The sequence below is a fragment of the Anser anser genome, assembly GCF_964211835.1.
Source record: "Anser anser genome assembly, chromosome: Z".
Lineage (NCBI taxonomy): Eukaryota > Metazoa > Chordata > Aves > Anseriformes > Anatidae > Anser > Anser anser.
The window spans coordinates 21500197-21515787 of NC_139723.1; the positions used below are offsets into that span (position 1 = coordinate 21500197).

The following is a 15591-nucleotide window of genomic DNA, read 5'->3' on the forward strand; positions in this document are numbered from 1 at the left end:
GGAAGGAGTGCGGGAGGGAGGGAGTGTGCACCTTTCACATTTCAAGCAGAGAAGAAAATATAATGAAATAATAGCATAGACCACAAGCAAAGTTACAGCCTACGTTGACAGAAACTTGAAATAAATTCTATATAGATTGCAAGTTATATTTCTAAAAGGCTCTAGTCCATGAAATTACTAGAAATTACTAGAAATAACAGTAGAGAAATTACAGTAGAAACATAAACATTTAAATTGGTAATGCTGAAAGATGTAGCATTATTGACAGATAATTGTAAATGTTATTAAATGTACAAATGGAAGGCAAATTGTGGAATTATTTCAGCAGAATTTATGCTAAGAATAAACAGCCATAAAGTGGATCAGATCATAAAATCTCGAAGATGTTACATCCTAAGAGAGAACCGCACAGCTGTTTACTGGAAGAATTAGAAAATATTAAATTAGAAGCATACTATCTCAGATACCTTTTCAAGGCTTGGGGTTGTCCTTTAAAGTCTTTCTACTCCTTTTCCTTTGACATCTTGTTTCAGCTACTGATATTTCCTAATAGAATCCAAAACTTTTTCTTCGTAACCTTTCTTCTGAGGCCTGGGAGGAACTCTTTAGCCATAAGGATAGTTTCTTATGTTTATTCAGGATCGTACAATATTCAGCCTACTGTATGTGCTTATTCATGCATTTCCTTGTTCAGACTTTGTGAGTTTCAGCCTGGCAATTCACATACTTTTTATTTTCCTTCTGGTGTTATTGATTCTTGGGGAAAGAAGTAGAATGTCTACATTTTATACTCCCAGAGCTTTTAGTGTAGTTTCAGAACTACACTAGGAACAGAAGAGCTACACTCTTCTCACAATGGAAGTATATTCGTCCAGACACCTCAAAGAATTTCCTTTCATCTCCCTCTCTCACCTCCCAGCTGAAATATTTCCTAGCATGATTTTTCTTTGTTTTTAAGGGTGGCTTTCGTTATTGCTCAAGTTCAACAGCTTCTAAATCTTACAGAGAAACATCATGATGAACAGTTTTTATGCCCTACTACCCATGAAGTCAACGTTCATTCTCTTGTTTGCAGCTTACGGTAGGTAGTGGGCCTGGTATTAAATGCCTTTATGTACTGTGGTTTCCACCTAAAGCTACACTGCAAGGTGTTCTTCTGCCACATGGGAAAACAAAAATATGGTGAATTTGAATGGAAAAAAAAATAATTGCAATGCAGTTTTCTGAAAAGACAAAATTGCTTGTATTTTTCAGAGTCAGATGCACAGAGATCCTTCTTCAGTGGTATGTTGGCTTCCTAAAGTACTGCTACAATCTTAAGATAAGGGAATTTCCAAATTTCCATGTCTTGTGATTCACTTCTTTTGTCTGAAACTGCCACTTCACTTTATGAAGACAAAAGATTACTACAAATCCAAGACTGACATAAGTTTTAAGTCTTAATTTTTAGATAATATAATAATAAAATTTCCTGGAATATATTTCATGTTATGAGATATAATCACATAGCAGTTGAAATGCCAGAAGAACTTCAAAATATACAAAGATAAAATGATGGACATGGGGAAGAACAGTCCTAGCATCATATAGAAAATGATGGGCTGATCATAACTATGCAGACCCTAGTTTATGACATGTCTGTGCAAAACTTCAGCTTAATGCTTCATAGAGGCCAAAAAATAACATCAGATGTTAGAAATCATTTAAAAAGCACTATGAAATAAAACAATAATACATATATCGTTCTGATCCCCTTATCTCAGAAAAGCAGTACTGGAACTGGTGGAAAAATCACAGAAGTGTGACACAAGGATGACCAAAACATGGAACACATTCTTTACATGGAACAACTAAATAAAGTAGGAATTTTCAGTCTGGGAAAAAAAAATAAAAAAGAAAAAAAAAGGAAAAAAAAAGGAAAAAAAAGGAAGGATTATAGCAGAAGTCTGCAAAATCGTTTTCATCATCATTAGAAGCATAGAAGGATCAGTAAATTCAGTAGGTCTTCTAAGAAAAAAGCCAAGGCTAGTAGGAACCAAGTCCAAACCAAATAAAATTCTTCAGACAACTGCTAAGTTTTCTGTGAATATTCTTACTACAGGATGTTGTTGATGCAAAAATTTGACATTAGTTTAAGTGGAGCCTTGGACTAGGATTGTGAAAGAATTCTGTCTTCTTTTTTGTTGATTAAAACAACACCTAAATTCCTGGAAAACCTCTTCCCACCCCTCCCCTCTAGTTTCTTTACAGAATGTCTAATAATTTAGATATAGCAACTCATTTGTAAAAAAAAAATATATATATATATATAAATAAAAAAATAACCCCCCCAAACATATAAAAACAATTCACTTTGTATCTATTTACCTACCCTTTCCAGATAATCCAATATTTTATAAAGCAGCCGCCAGTATTTGTAGACTCAAGGATTTTCATGGAAAAGTAGTTCATAGAAATGTCTTTGATTTTTTTCATAGTAATCATTATCCCCTGGGCTTAGTATTATACTAACTATACCATCAGTTTTTGTCAATAAAAAAGACAAGTTCTGTGGAATTAGCCTTGTTCTCAGTATATTATTAGTGAATTTCTGCAAAAATGTATATAATGTCAACAGAGAGCACGCAAGGAGCTCTTAAAACCAGACTTATATTGAATTAATGAAAAGGTAATGATGTTAAGGAAGCCAAGCAATTAATATCTCATCCCTCATGCTCTACCTGACAGAATAAGTGGTTTCTATTTCTGGATGGAGCATTTTTTTTCTTTCTTCTAAATCCATGTGAATCCAATTTCCAGAAATTTAATATTCGTATCTCAAAAAGATATGTACAGCTTCTTTAGGGTTACTGCTCAAGTAAAATAAAATTACAAGCTTTCTAATTCAGAGCTGGTGGAAGAAGCTCTACAAAACCCACAGCATAAACACAGATATAAACAAAACCAATGGGATATCATTTTGCATGTGAGTTAGCAGCCAAGTTACTTTTTAGGGCAATGTTCTGCCTTTATTTCATGTATGTTCACTGATCTCAGCTTTCAGAGAAAACATAAAATAGAGCAATCAATAAACTGCAATATTTGTATCTAGAAAACCATACAAAAACAACCCAAATCTGAATATGAACTGTACTACTGTAAAACCAGTTAATGCTAACATGAGGCTAAGACTTGTGTGATGATAGATATGATTCGCTTCTCTTTAACTATCTAACGAAAACTATACAGTCCCATCCATTTCTGTCAGCACCTTATAGGGGGACACAAATCTTCATTGAATTCTCTACTTTATCCTACACAAAAACAAAACAAGGAAACAAACAAACAAACAAAAACACAAACAACAACAACAAAACCTCCACCTTGGTCTAGGTAGCAGAGTTATAAATCTGTCTGTTAGCTCTGTATTTGAACAGTTCCCCAGTTTCAGGAAACATTTTAAATGTCGGTGGGCAGAATGCTATTGATTAGGTGGACAACTAGAAAGCCAAGGAGTTGCAATGAAAATGGAAATCCTGTAGAATCTGTTTAGCTTGTTTAGCAGAGTGACACAACTCAAGCGCCTTCATGCTTTTCCAATAATCAAACAGCTGGTTTGATAAAAATGTCAAAATAGAAGTGTACTCACACTCTGTAGATAGAACAAGGTTGGAAAATGTCTTCTAGAAGGTAAACAAGGCACACAAATGACATAGATTTTGGTACGTAAGGGTAAAGGAGGAAAAGAAACTCATCATATTGGACAGTCTAAATTAGGGTATACACACTATAGTGGTAGATACAGAGTCCAAGGGCTTCCTACGGAAAGATGGCACACAGGAGGCTGTTGTGTTGAAATAGAGGGAGCTCTTGATGTGTGCAAGAAAGCTGGTTCACAGAGACTACAGAATACGTTCTCCTTAGAAGTAACAGAGTATTCTTGATAATCTTACAAAACATTGAAAGAAAAGTAATTGGCTTTGGGAGAGAGTGGCAATCATTCAGCAAGCTAATTATCCCCTGTTCTGAGTACAGTTCTGCTTCCCCACATACTCTGCATTTAAATTACCCCCTACTATATTTGGTGACCTTGGACCACATTCAGTATAATAGCATACAAAGTAACTTGGTGCTACTGTGAAAAAATTTGTCACATCTTTCAGGCAAAGTTTCATGAGAAGCAGACAAAATACAGACAGTGGTAGAATTTCCTTTGGAAAACATTAAAGGCCATTAAATGACATATAGGAAAGATTAAAAGATATAGTAGATGATGAGGGGGATGCAGCAGTGTCAACCAAAAAAAAAAAAAAGTTTATTTTGCACTTTTGCCAGCTGCTTCTAATAAACCTTTCTTGTCTGCTTCGTTGTTCATGTAACCTATTCTGGAAATGATTAGTGGGCAGAGTGGGTGAGTCAGTTATTGAGGAGCAGCAGTTAAAACAATGGCTGGAAAATTTACATTCTGCATGACAGAAGAGTTGCTTCATTAGTGCACAATGTGTGCTAAGAATTAGTGCTTTGTGACTAATTTACTGTTGATTTTCTAAGGTAGAATTCAAATAACTCATAAATTAGAGAACAGGATTTGAGGACAGTGTATTGGAGATAAAGCTTAAAAATCTAGATTCAAGCAATGGAGTATTCACTGTTTTTCTTCCAGAGAAAGGATTAGGAATTACTATAAATACCAGTGATGCCGGTGATGCCAATTCATTAATCATTTAGCAGCTGGCATATGAAAGAAGTACAATTTATTACACAGTTTGGGATGTATTAGCAAATCCAGCATTTAAAAAATCCTAGAACTTGACTAACTGCTTTTATGAAAAGAAGTCAAAATATTGCAGAATAGCTTGAAACACATAAATGGTTTATTTGTACTCACAGACTATTACTTTACAAGACAGAAAAATAAACACAAAGAGGCAGGACCTCAAATACTCAAACAATTTGTGTATGTTTATATCATAGAAGCAGTTTTTCTGCTTTTTTCCAGTTCAACTTGCAGCCAGCCGGAGTTGAGACATTTCTGAAACATATTGAAAACAATAAATGAGGTAAAGAAAATATGCAAAAGTATGCATTATTGAAAAAAAAAACTATTAAAAAAATCTTTAAAATACATTAATAATTAAATTAATTTCGCAGTTGTGCTGAAATGGCACCAGTGAAGATTGACATGTCCTCTTTCTGAACTTTCTGTAACTGTGATTTCCACAAGCTTTTAAAAGCTCATTGTGGTCCATTAGTTTGGAAGGAATCAGCCAGAGCACACCACTTTTCTGTATCTCTTTCTCATCCGCAGTTCTTCTAAAGAAAAATTGAAAACAGCAAACTGCCAAGAAGTCTGTTCAACCAAGAACTTCAGGATTGTGGAGAAAAAGTAAAACAACGTATGCATGTAGCTCAAATGAAGCAGCCAAAGTCTGCTTTTGCTTTTTTACTTAAAGCACAGACATCCTGTCAGCTGCTTAATGTCGTATGATGAACAAGGATGACGTATTACAGGGATTCTCAAACTGGGCATGCTTTTTGCCACCATCACCAGCAATAACATTACTATACCAACAAGAGCATGAATTCCTATGTTTTTGTTGGGCTCCAGTCATGCAGTGCAGAAGGCAAGCCCAACCTTTCTCTCACACAGTGCTATGTCTAGGTGCCTTGGTATGTTCTCTACACTGAGGACTATACGCTGCTCCTAATGGTTCTAAAATTTTGGAACCTACACGTGTACCTCAACCCCAATCTGCAAAGTCCAGCCAGGTAAGGCTTTCTGCTTCACAAACACCAAGTGCTGCCAAACTGCATGAACTTTAGAACAAATGAAAAATACCCAGTTTTGTTTGTTTTCCCTGTTTGTACAGGGAAAACACATTTACATCAGCCAGAAACGGATTTCCTTCACTGTCTCTCCACAAAGAGCTAAGAGCTGGCTCATGACTCTGTAGCTTACTTACATTACAGGGATTTTCATTTTGCATAGTTGGAACCAGAAGAATAAAACTTAAGCTAAAAGTTAGAGCCAAACAGAATTTAGAAGATCCATAAGAAAGAATTAATTTACTGCAGCAGTATTACTGCCTGTTTAACTCTATTTTTAGGTGGTGAGATCTTCTTAAGTGCCTGGATTAAGTTACAGGATTCTGAATGGCAGAAAGTACTGTGATCAAGATACCACAGTGAGAGCAATCATTCTAAATGAGCTTGGCTTGTTCAAGTCATAAGAGAGTGGAAAAACAACAACAACAACAACACTATTTAGAATTCAAAGTGCACTTGAAATATTGGATGGAAGGAGGAATATTATGATTATCCATTCCATGTGTGTGAAAATAAGTAAGTTCTTAAAGATCTTAGAGATCTGGAATAGCTGTTGTTAAGGGAAATCTGAACTGTGACGCTGAAAAAACAGAAGTTATGTCTGTGGGCTCTTTCAGCACAAGTTCTAAATTTAATAGTATCTGATAATTAAGTGTTCCTCTATGCCATGGTGAAATTAAGTTCATCAGAAAACACTGCATAAATGAAATTGTGTAGGCTACTAGAAATAGACTTTGAATTTTCACTGCAAAACAATAGATATTAAAATGAAAGTTGAAAATTCGCAGGGAATGAAATATCTCAACAAATTTATCATAAAGTACTTAAAAAAAAAAGCTTTGGAAAGTTAAGAGGCATGGTATTAGACAAGCTCTGTTATTCTGCTGTGTGCACAGGAGTTTTTGAAAGATTCCCTGACAGCAATAACGTTCAGCCTAGTATTAACACTTGAGCTAATTTTTTGTTCACTTGGAACAACATTTGTTCGTGCATACCTCACATTATAAAGCTGAAGCCACAGCATTCCTTTCTGATTTTGTGTACTTGATGGTATGCTATGCCTGTGTTTTCTTACTAAGAGTGCAAACACATTTTATACATAGCAATTATCTGCTTTGTTCAGCACTGACCATAATTCCAACCACCCCAACAGATGCACTTTTTCTTCAAATTTCCGATATATGGAAGACATCTTTCCCTTTTGCCTTTGTTCTTCTGCTAAATGGTAGTACTGAAGGTTATTAAATAATATGCTGAGTTGAACAAAAGGAAAATGAATTTAATTTTTGAAGTCAGAAATGATAACTTTACTGCAAAAAGCCCCTACAGCTTTTACATACAGAAGTCTGTATACATCAGTAAGTCTGTACACATCAATAGGTTGCAATGGGCTCTTTAGTAAAGGCCAGGGAATGCAATATTAGGATTTGTGAGAATATGTCCATTTCTGATTAAGGCTGATATCAAATTTGAGGATAGATTCTGCAAAACAAATCTGGAATCACAGTAATACCATGCTTACTTTTGTCTCTGGTTAGCCACTTACAGGAGTGGAAACCTTAACTGTCTGACGGGATCCTGCAATAGTAATTTTAGTAAGTATATGCCCATTCCTCTTTAACAAAACCAACTTTTACAGATGGAAAACTTGCTGTACAGCAAAGTACAGATCTGTCTGTGGGCACTGCACACTACATGGAGATGAAAAAAACCAGGTGAATTCCTGTGAGGAAGTGAGACGTCCTGAAGGAGAAATGGCAATGTGCATGGGACGGGAGTTGTTCACAGGACTTGCACTTCTGTGAATGAACGACAATGTTACCAAGGTCCACCTTGTATACTGGCACACAACAAAAAGGTTAGCATAAATGCAATTAACAGTGGGTTTAATTTGCAAGATCACAATAAAATCTTTCTTATTGGGTGTAACAGTGCAGGTTGCCTAGAGTTTTTTTGGCAAAGGGAGTTAGACGCCCATTGAGGCTAGGTTATGATAGTTGGGGAAAGAGGACTGAGCGCTCTTAAGGCCTCTCTCAGCTGTATTGTCTTCAATTCTTTGTTCCACAAGGACTTCCAGAAGGATCTGGAAGGATGCAGCACGCTCCAAATTGACCCTGAAAAACGGTCTGGGCAAGCAATGCCCAGGGTCTGGCAGGGGCTCCAGCGCTTCTTCCTCCCACCCGCTCTCCTCCTGCCGAGACACGGGCTTTCAACGAACTTTTAAACACACTTTTAAGTCTCCCAGTGAAAACGCAGAGATCATTTTCATGGGAAGTCTTATACTCTGCGGAGCCTCGGGCCAACTTCGGTCTAAGCGACGACTGGGACCGCGACGGGCCGCGGGCCGCCCCTCACGGCCCGGCGCTGCCCAGGCAGCGGCAGAGCGGCGACGCCCACGCCCTCTCTCATTGGCTACTTCCTCCGCCCTTCAGCGGGCCCCGACTCTCTCCTCCTTTCGATTGGTTGGAATGACTGCCAATCTCCTGCCGCACGGGCGGGAGGTGCCACAGTGAGCCCCGCCCTCTCGCCCGCCCGCCCGGTGCCGGGGCCGCGGCGGGGCCGGGGCCGGGGGCCATTTTCTGCCGCCGCCTGCCCCGGGGGGGGGTCTCAGCCTCGCCGGTGAGTCGCCCGCCGCGAGCTGCCCTGCCTGTCGGCCTGGCTTATTTGTAATTTTTTCTTTTTCCTGTTTTCCTCTGAAACGTTCCCTGCGAGCGCTGCCTGGTGTGTGCTGGGGGCTGGCCGTGGGCGCAGCGCCTTGTTGAGCACATGCTGTGGGGATAAAGGACTTACCTGCGCCCTCTGAGCGCTGCGGATAACTGTGCAGCAGGTGCGGGTTATCCTAAGCAGGGTTGGGGTGGTAAAGCTCACGGTGAGGATAGCGCAGTTTTCTTTTAAAAAACAAACGGAGCCTTTTTTTTTTTTTTGTTAACTAAATTTTAAGAGATGTTCTGCTGCCCTCAACATCCTTTTCCTCTCAGTTTCTTCTTAATGCAGAAGTTTCAACAAATGAAACAGCAATCGCAATGGAAATAAGTGGTATTGTATTATGCTGGTCTGAAATAAGCTGGTAAACAGCGGAGGGGTTCATTAGCAGAAGTCGATTTTCAGCTAAAGAAATGAATCTTTTGTCTTGCTACTTGTACATTTGAATCAAATTGATTTGCTAATATAGCAGTGTTGGTTGATAAAATGTAAGTGAATTTCAGAATCTAGAACTACCAATTCTGATACAGTGACACTTGTACAACTCTGATACAGTCACATCTTCTGTATCCTGCATGATCAGGATGAAGGTTTTAAAGATTAGTTAGGAGATGCAACCTGTGTGCTCTGAAGACTTGCAGGCACTGTCGTAATAGCGTTACTAAAGTTGTTCTTCCCCACAAGAAAAATTATTGACCCTGCAAAAGAGTTCTTTCTCATCCAGTTAACATGCAGTTAACAGGACTGAATTTACTTACAGTGCTAATTTTTTCACTTTTCATCAATCATGTAGCTTCTAGAAATAAACAGGTTTAATGGAGTTGATCGTGTTGTAAAACTTAGTGTACCAGCTACACCTGCAAAGTTGCATCCTACAAAAATAAGATTGTTTATGCTTATATAGTGACTATGCTGAGTTGTTTGAAAGTTAGAAGTGTGAAAGTGACAAGTATTTTTAGCATCTTTATTTTTGTCTTAAAATAGAGCTTTAACAAAGAAAATGTTACAAAGCATTCTGGTGTTCAGGATAAATTTCATTTTGTTTGGACTTTGAGATAACAATAGGTCAAATGTGAGAAATAGGGAAGTGTTAGTTGTTACTTTTCTCAAGTATCGTGTAATGACACAAAGCATCTCTATAAAGAATGAGGTATTGATTGGCTGTATTAATTGTCTGATTTATATTAATAAATTATACTGGCTAATATAACTTTTTCAATCTGTTTAAACAAGAAATACCTATATTTTTTTTTTCTCCTTAGGTCTTTATTTTTAACCGCTTGTTTTGAAATGGCTATGGGTAATAAATCAATTGATGACACAGGCAAATCACGGGAGGAAGGAGTTTTAAGGGGTGTCATTTTCCAGTTACAGCTCACTGATTCAACCAGAACCTAATTGCAGGAGTTTTTGCTCAGTCCTACCCAACCCGCAGTTGCGAGAAGCTGATGCAGAGCTTAGAGGGGGAGTGGCTCAGTGGTTTTCCGTGGCTGACTCGTTAGATTAGCTTAAACGGATCATGATACGTGAGAGTTATTTAGCAGTGAAAATGGGATGGGATATTCTCAAGGAGAATCCAACCTGGAAGGGTAGGCAGAAGCATTAAGAACTGCAACGTGCCGTTTGCTTTGTTTCTGGGCCTTTAACATTCTTTTGAAATGTTTTGTGACTTCGATATAATAGGTCTTTACCTTTTAGTAAATCACGGAAAAGTAAGTTTTATATGATCGTCTTACTTTCTTGCAAACCTTAATTTGAAGATTGTTGGCAGTACGGATGCTTTGACTCCCTCAAGGCTGCTGCAGAACCAGTGCAGTGAAATCAGTCTGCTGTTTGTGAGCTTGTTTTTCTATGCTTAGTTCTGAGTAGCATCCTAGATAATATCACTGGGATTCTGGGAACTTGTGTGCTGCAATTGAAATAATTCAGTGAAGGAGAAAATGTGTGTTTATTTAAGCTAAGTATTAGTGTAAATAAAAGCACAATAGTTTTTTTTTTTTTTTTTTTTAAATAAGTCAAAAGTTAGGAGAATAGGGAGAATACCAGTCTGTACTGTAGGAGTGGTTATGATTTTGATGACTTACCTTTCTGAAAGCAGTAGTTTTAAATGAATTTCTGAAACTTCTAGTAAGTAGTAGAGTACTCATCTGTATTCAGAAAATACAGATGAATGCTTTACGATCTTCCCTTTAAGCTTACTACCCTCTTCAACTTCTACCATACCAAGACTTTTTAAAATAACTTTTTACTTAAAATCTGTTGATAATGTAATGTAATTTTCCTGTAGTGGATATTTTTTCAGATTGCAGGGGTGTAACTGCCGGGGTGGCAGTTCATGCCCTTTGTCAATGTTAGCTTCAAGTATTAAGCTGGTGAGAATGTGGAATATAAGAATGGAAGCTAATGTCCTTTTTAGTGGTACAAAAATCCTGTGGTGTCTTCTGACAAGCAGGGCCTGGATTCCATGGTGAAGTGTGTGGTTTGTCACACTGTAACTTCTATGTTTATTTATTGAGTATTTCTGAGAAGCCAGTAAACTATGTACGGTAACAGTAAGTAGGTGAACCGGTCACAGGTAACAGTACTGTATGGGTGGTAATTAGCCTATGGAGGTCTATGAACATTTTCTCTTTGAAAGATGCCCTAAGTTTACTGTGAAACATCAGCTATTGAAATTATGCGGGGTGCTTGGTCTGATTTAATGTCTGGCTGCTGGAAGAGTCCTCCTTTTTACTGCCAGGTGTTTCTTCTCCTTGCTCATTCCTGCCTGCTCAGTTTTGTACCTCTTCCCTTGCTCTGCCTCTTTCTTATGTATCCTGAGTTAATTTAGCTGCTGTTCAATAGTGAGTTTGTGTACTTTCTGCATGGCTAGTGAATTTAATGGTTTTATAGCAGGCTTTAAGTTCAGAGTCTGTTGTGAATTAAGCAGTTAAAGCAGCAGGTACCTGTGGCCAGATGCAGCAGGAGAGGAGAGCCTTCATGCTGAGCCATTATATTGCCTAACTGTATTTTCCAAAACCGTTTCAGACTTAGATTGTCTGTACTGTAGCTTTAAAACTGACCTTTTTGGGTTTGGCTCCTCTTTGAGCATGAGGTGTTAATTAGCTAGTAAGTGTTCATCTGCTGTGTTTGGAAGGCTGCCTGGGATATATTTTTGTAGAAAACTACTGTAGCTCTTCGGAGGTAGGGGCTTCTTGGCAGATTACCTTTGTGATGCTAGAATTTGTGATTTAGTCCAGTGTATGACCCACCTCTGCAGCCTAGAAGACAGTACTATTGAAAAAATGTGTTGTTTTGCACAGAAAATCTCTCAAGTACCATTTTGACTTAAGACACTAAGCAATTTCCATTTTAGGTATTTATATGTGGCCTTACATGGAGCAGCTAGCATTTCTATATGTAAAAATAGGAAAGGCTTTTTGTTTCAATAGCTTTTTAATGTAACGGTATAATTTTATTAATTATTTATAACTTTATAAAGGTTTGCTTTAGAGAAGTTCCAATATCTTAAAATGGAGTTGATAATTATTTTCAAATGATTATGGTATTGTGTATGTCAGTTTACATGTAGGTGATATCAATGTAAATGAAGATATCGTTTAAAAAAAAAAACAACTGTGCAGTAGTCTCTGGAAGATGCAGTAATATTGTAGAGATTGCTGTCAGGGGCCTGATAAGGATCATGAGAGGTATGTGTCACTCCAGCCTGAACCTGTATTTTCTTACTTGTGTTACACTGACTGGGAAAAACAATGTGTTACACTGGTGGGGAAGAAAAAAAAAGGAGGTCCAGTAAAAAATATTGTGCCATTCTTTCTCTTCAAGATTGCCTCAAACAAACGATACTCATTATAGTGTTCTAGGAGTGGGTTCTCAGGAGCAGGTTATGAAACTTGCACTTTTTACTTCTGTTCAACATTTTCTTTTAAATAGGCTGAGCATCTCTAAATCTGGAGAGAGAACAAGTGGTGCAACTTGAGTTTACGGGTAACAGTAACTGGGTAGAGATGAATGTTATCAACAGCCAACGGGAAGACCAAGCGGTTAAATTTAATTTCAGCTTTTACCAAACAGAGATAAATATCTCTGACTTCCAGAAATGTCCTTTTGTTTTAAATTTTCTGACTTTCAGCTCTAAGAATGACCCATTGTTAGTATTTGGAATGTTCTTCCAAAAACCTTTAGTCTGTTTTCTAAAGAAATAAGATGTCTTAAAGCTTAAAAAAAAGTTTTTTTTTTAACTTAAAAAAAAAAAAACTTTAAAAAAAATTTTAAAGAGTTTTAAAAAATGACACACAAAAAGATTGGCTATATTAGATTTGCAAGAGTTAGACTGTTGTTCCCCTTGTGTGTCAAGTAGATGACATTGTTATGATCGAATTAAGTTACTGATGAGTAAGTTTCCATTATGTCGAGGTTACTTTTAGACAGTGCTATCCAAGAAATGTGTAATGATACAGTAGTTAGCAATTTTGATACAGCAACTTTGATAGCTGGAGAAAGAAATTGCCAGGAGAAATTGTTCTGAAATGGGTTTTTGTTTTTCAAAGCTCATCTCCAAGTAAGTAGCATATATGGAAATTATATACTGAATGTTTCAGTACCTTATCTTTGAGTTGTCTAAGAATTTTGTCTTTACTTCTGTGATTTGGAAAATTAAGAAATAATATTCTTAAGTCAAAATCAGATTGGATATGTTCATGTGAGTTATGCAATTAACTTTTTAACGTTTATTTTTAGGGTTTGTATATGGCAGGCTGGGATTTGGGGGGCTTGATAAACAACTGGCAAAGTGGTGTAGTACCAATATTATGAGCATCTATTTGAACGAAAACTACAGTTATAACTGAAATTATTTTTAATATAAGCTGTAGGAACATCAGCTCTAGTTTTATGGGTCACGTGAAGACCATGTGAAGATTTGAATTTCTCTCAATGGAATAAAATTTAAAAAATCACTGTTTAATAACTAGATTGTTTTCAGTTTAAGTAAACATTGAATCTTAGTAAATTGTGTATCAATTTAGAGCTATTCTTCCTTTTAGATACCGTCACAAGAGTTTTTGGAGCTTAGAAACTCTTAGAAAAGTTTCTAAGACATAAGAAAATTAAGTTTCAAGGGCTGTTCAGTTGTGAACCTTTTTGTTGTGAATTTGAAATTTCACAGATGTCCTCTATTGTACGGAGACATGTTTATAAAAATGAATGAAAATGATGCAGTCATCCCAGGGCTAGGCTAGAAAGAAGAGCTTAATCTTTCCATAATGTGTAAAAACAATACTATAAATAGCTTATTAGATATTTGAATGGTGTTTTGATTGCCTCACAAGGGAGCTCTCAATCTGATCTAGATTTCTGACATGTAGTATAAATTACATTTTTTTTTTTTTTGGTACTATTAAATACTTCTGAAGGAGTTTTGTTGAGTAAAATTCTGTTATTCTGTCTGCCTATGTGTACTTGTAACATTTAGGTGAAGACTGAAAATTGAACAGGACTGTTCTTTGTTTGAAATAAGGGCTACTGAGTAGGTGGATTATTTCATAAAAGCTGTATGTAATGTTAGAGGAACACTGTTGGAAATCAGAGGCATTAGAAACTTTCTCTGCACGTTTCTGGAAGGTTTGAGGAGGAGCTTTGCTGCTGGACTAATGAAAATGCCAAAAAAAAAACAAACCACAAAACAACAACAACAACCATGAGACCTTGAGAGTGGAAGTACTGTGAACCAAGAATTCTGAGGGACTAGCAAAACTGAAGACATGAAAATGGTAGCGGCTTGGGTGGTTCGTTCAAATGCTTTGCGCTTAAACATGAAGTGCTTTTTACAGTCTTTTTGTTTCATGGAGTCTTTTCTTTTTCTCCCTATCTCTTCTGCTACTGTATGCTTTTTCTAAAACTGGGGGAAAATGTCAGTGTACTGATACTAGCACTGATACAGGATCCTGCAATTATGCATTATCTTACATAGTTTAATTTAACTTTATGCTACTTAAAGGAGAAGTGACAGTTGTTTGTTTTATTTAACTTTGTTATTTCCTGACAGGGAAATTTTTTTTAGCAGCTTTGGTGTTCACTTAATATTTTTATTAAAGAGTAGATCTGGAGCATAAAAACTTTCTGGCTGCTTTTTTCCTTTTAAAGGTGATTTGTGTATCTGAGAGAGAATATTCTGGCATACACCTCAGAACGTGTAAGCTTGCATGTAATTACAGTGGTGCTGCTGCAGCACCTGTAATCTAGGGATGTCTAACTCTTTTCTGGTTGTAGGCTCTTCTTGAGTGTCAACCCCTGTATTAGAATTTTAATTTTAGCAACGTGACACTGGCCGTGATTAGACTTTGACCCTAAAACTGACTTTGAGCAGTGTTTTCTTACGTCATGTTCTGTTGAGTGTGGCTGTGCAAGATATTAGAAACACCCCAGTGGTGATAAAATTTAATGGCACTTTAAAGTTGTTAGCCCAGCTGGCTCTCTTGAGTGAGTCTGAGATTTTTCTTTTTAACCTGTAAATGTGAAAGAAATTGTTTGAGTGTTAGTGTGAGATCTTTCGTAGTGGTGCAACCTAAACAGCTGATGGTCATTTCCAGTGAACTTGAAAAATGAGAACTTTTAATACAAGTGATTGGGAGATTTGATCATTTTTTTTTGTAGCCTTGCATGATTTCCTTTTTTCTCATAGCTGTTGTTGCAATGCTTTGAGGTTATGAATACTGATTCAAGGATGAAAAGATTAGGAGGACTTAAAATTTCTCCAGTGTAGGTTCAGGGAAGGATCGTTTTGCTTCACAGACTTTCTGTACCAGCATGTGTTTGCTTAATGTATGATGTGTTCCTTTTGGGTGGTGTGTGAACTTGGAACAATAGCAGCAAAGCTGCTGACTATACTGAGTGTATAATGCAACAAAAGACAGACCGTTTTTTTTTGTTAACTCATCCATTTATTCAGCATGTGTATAGTATTACAGTGTTTTGTTTCAGTACCTTTTCTTCAAACTGTTTTCTTTTGATGTTTAAGTGCATACTTGTAAGTAGTTCAAAGGTCATGATCTGTCAGAAGAAAAAAATACAGAACTTTTTCCC

The 15591-nt window shown here is 37.0% G+C and overlaps 1 protein-coding gene across 14 annotated transcripts in view; it reads left to right on the forward strand.

Moving 5' to 3' along the window:
• The first annotated feature begins 8280 nt into the window (after window positions 1–8280).
• CSNK1G3 (casein kinase 1 gamma 3) overlaps window positions 8281–15591 on the forward strand; it is a 75348-nt gene continuing 68037 nt past the window's right edge. For 3 of the 14 annotated variants that reach the window (XM_083818724.1, XM_083818729.1, XM_083818718.1), the window contains exon 1: window positions 8431–8632. The gene's annotated coding sequence lies outside the window, so the exon portion shown is untranslated. The other 11 variants (XM_083818728.1, XM_083818717.1, XM_083818715.1 and 8 more) reach the window with 11 other exon arrangements.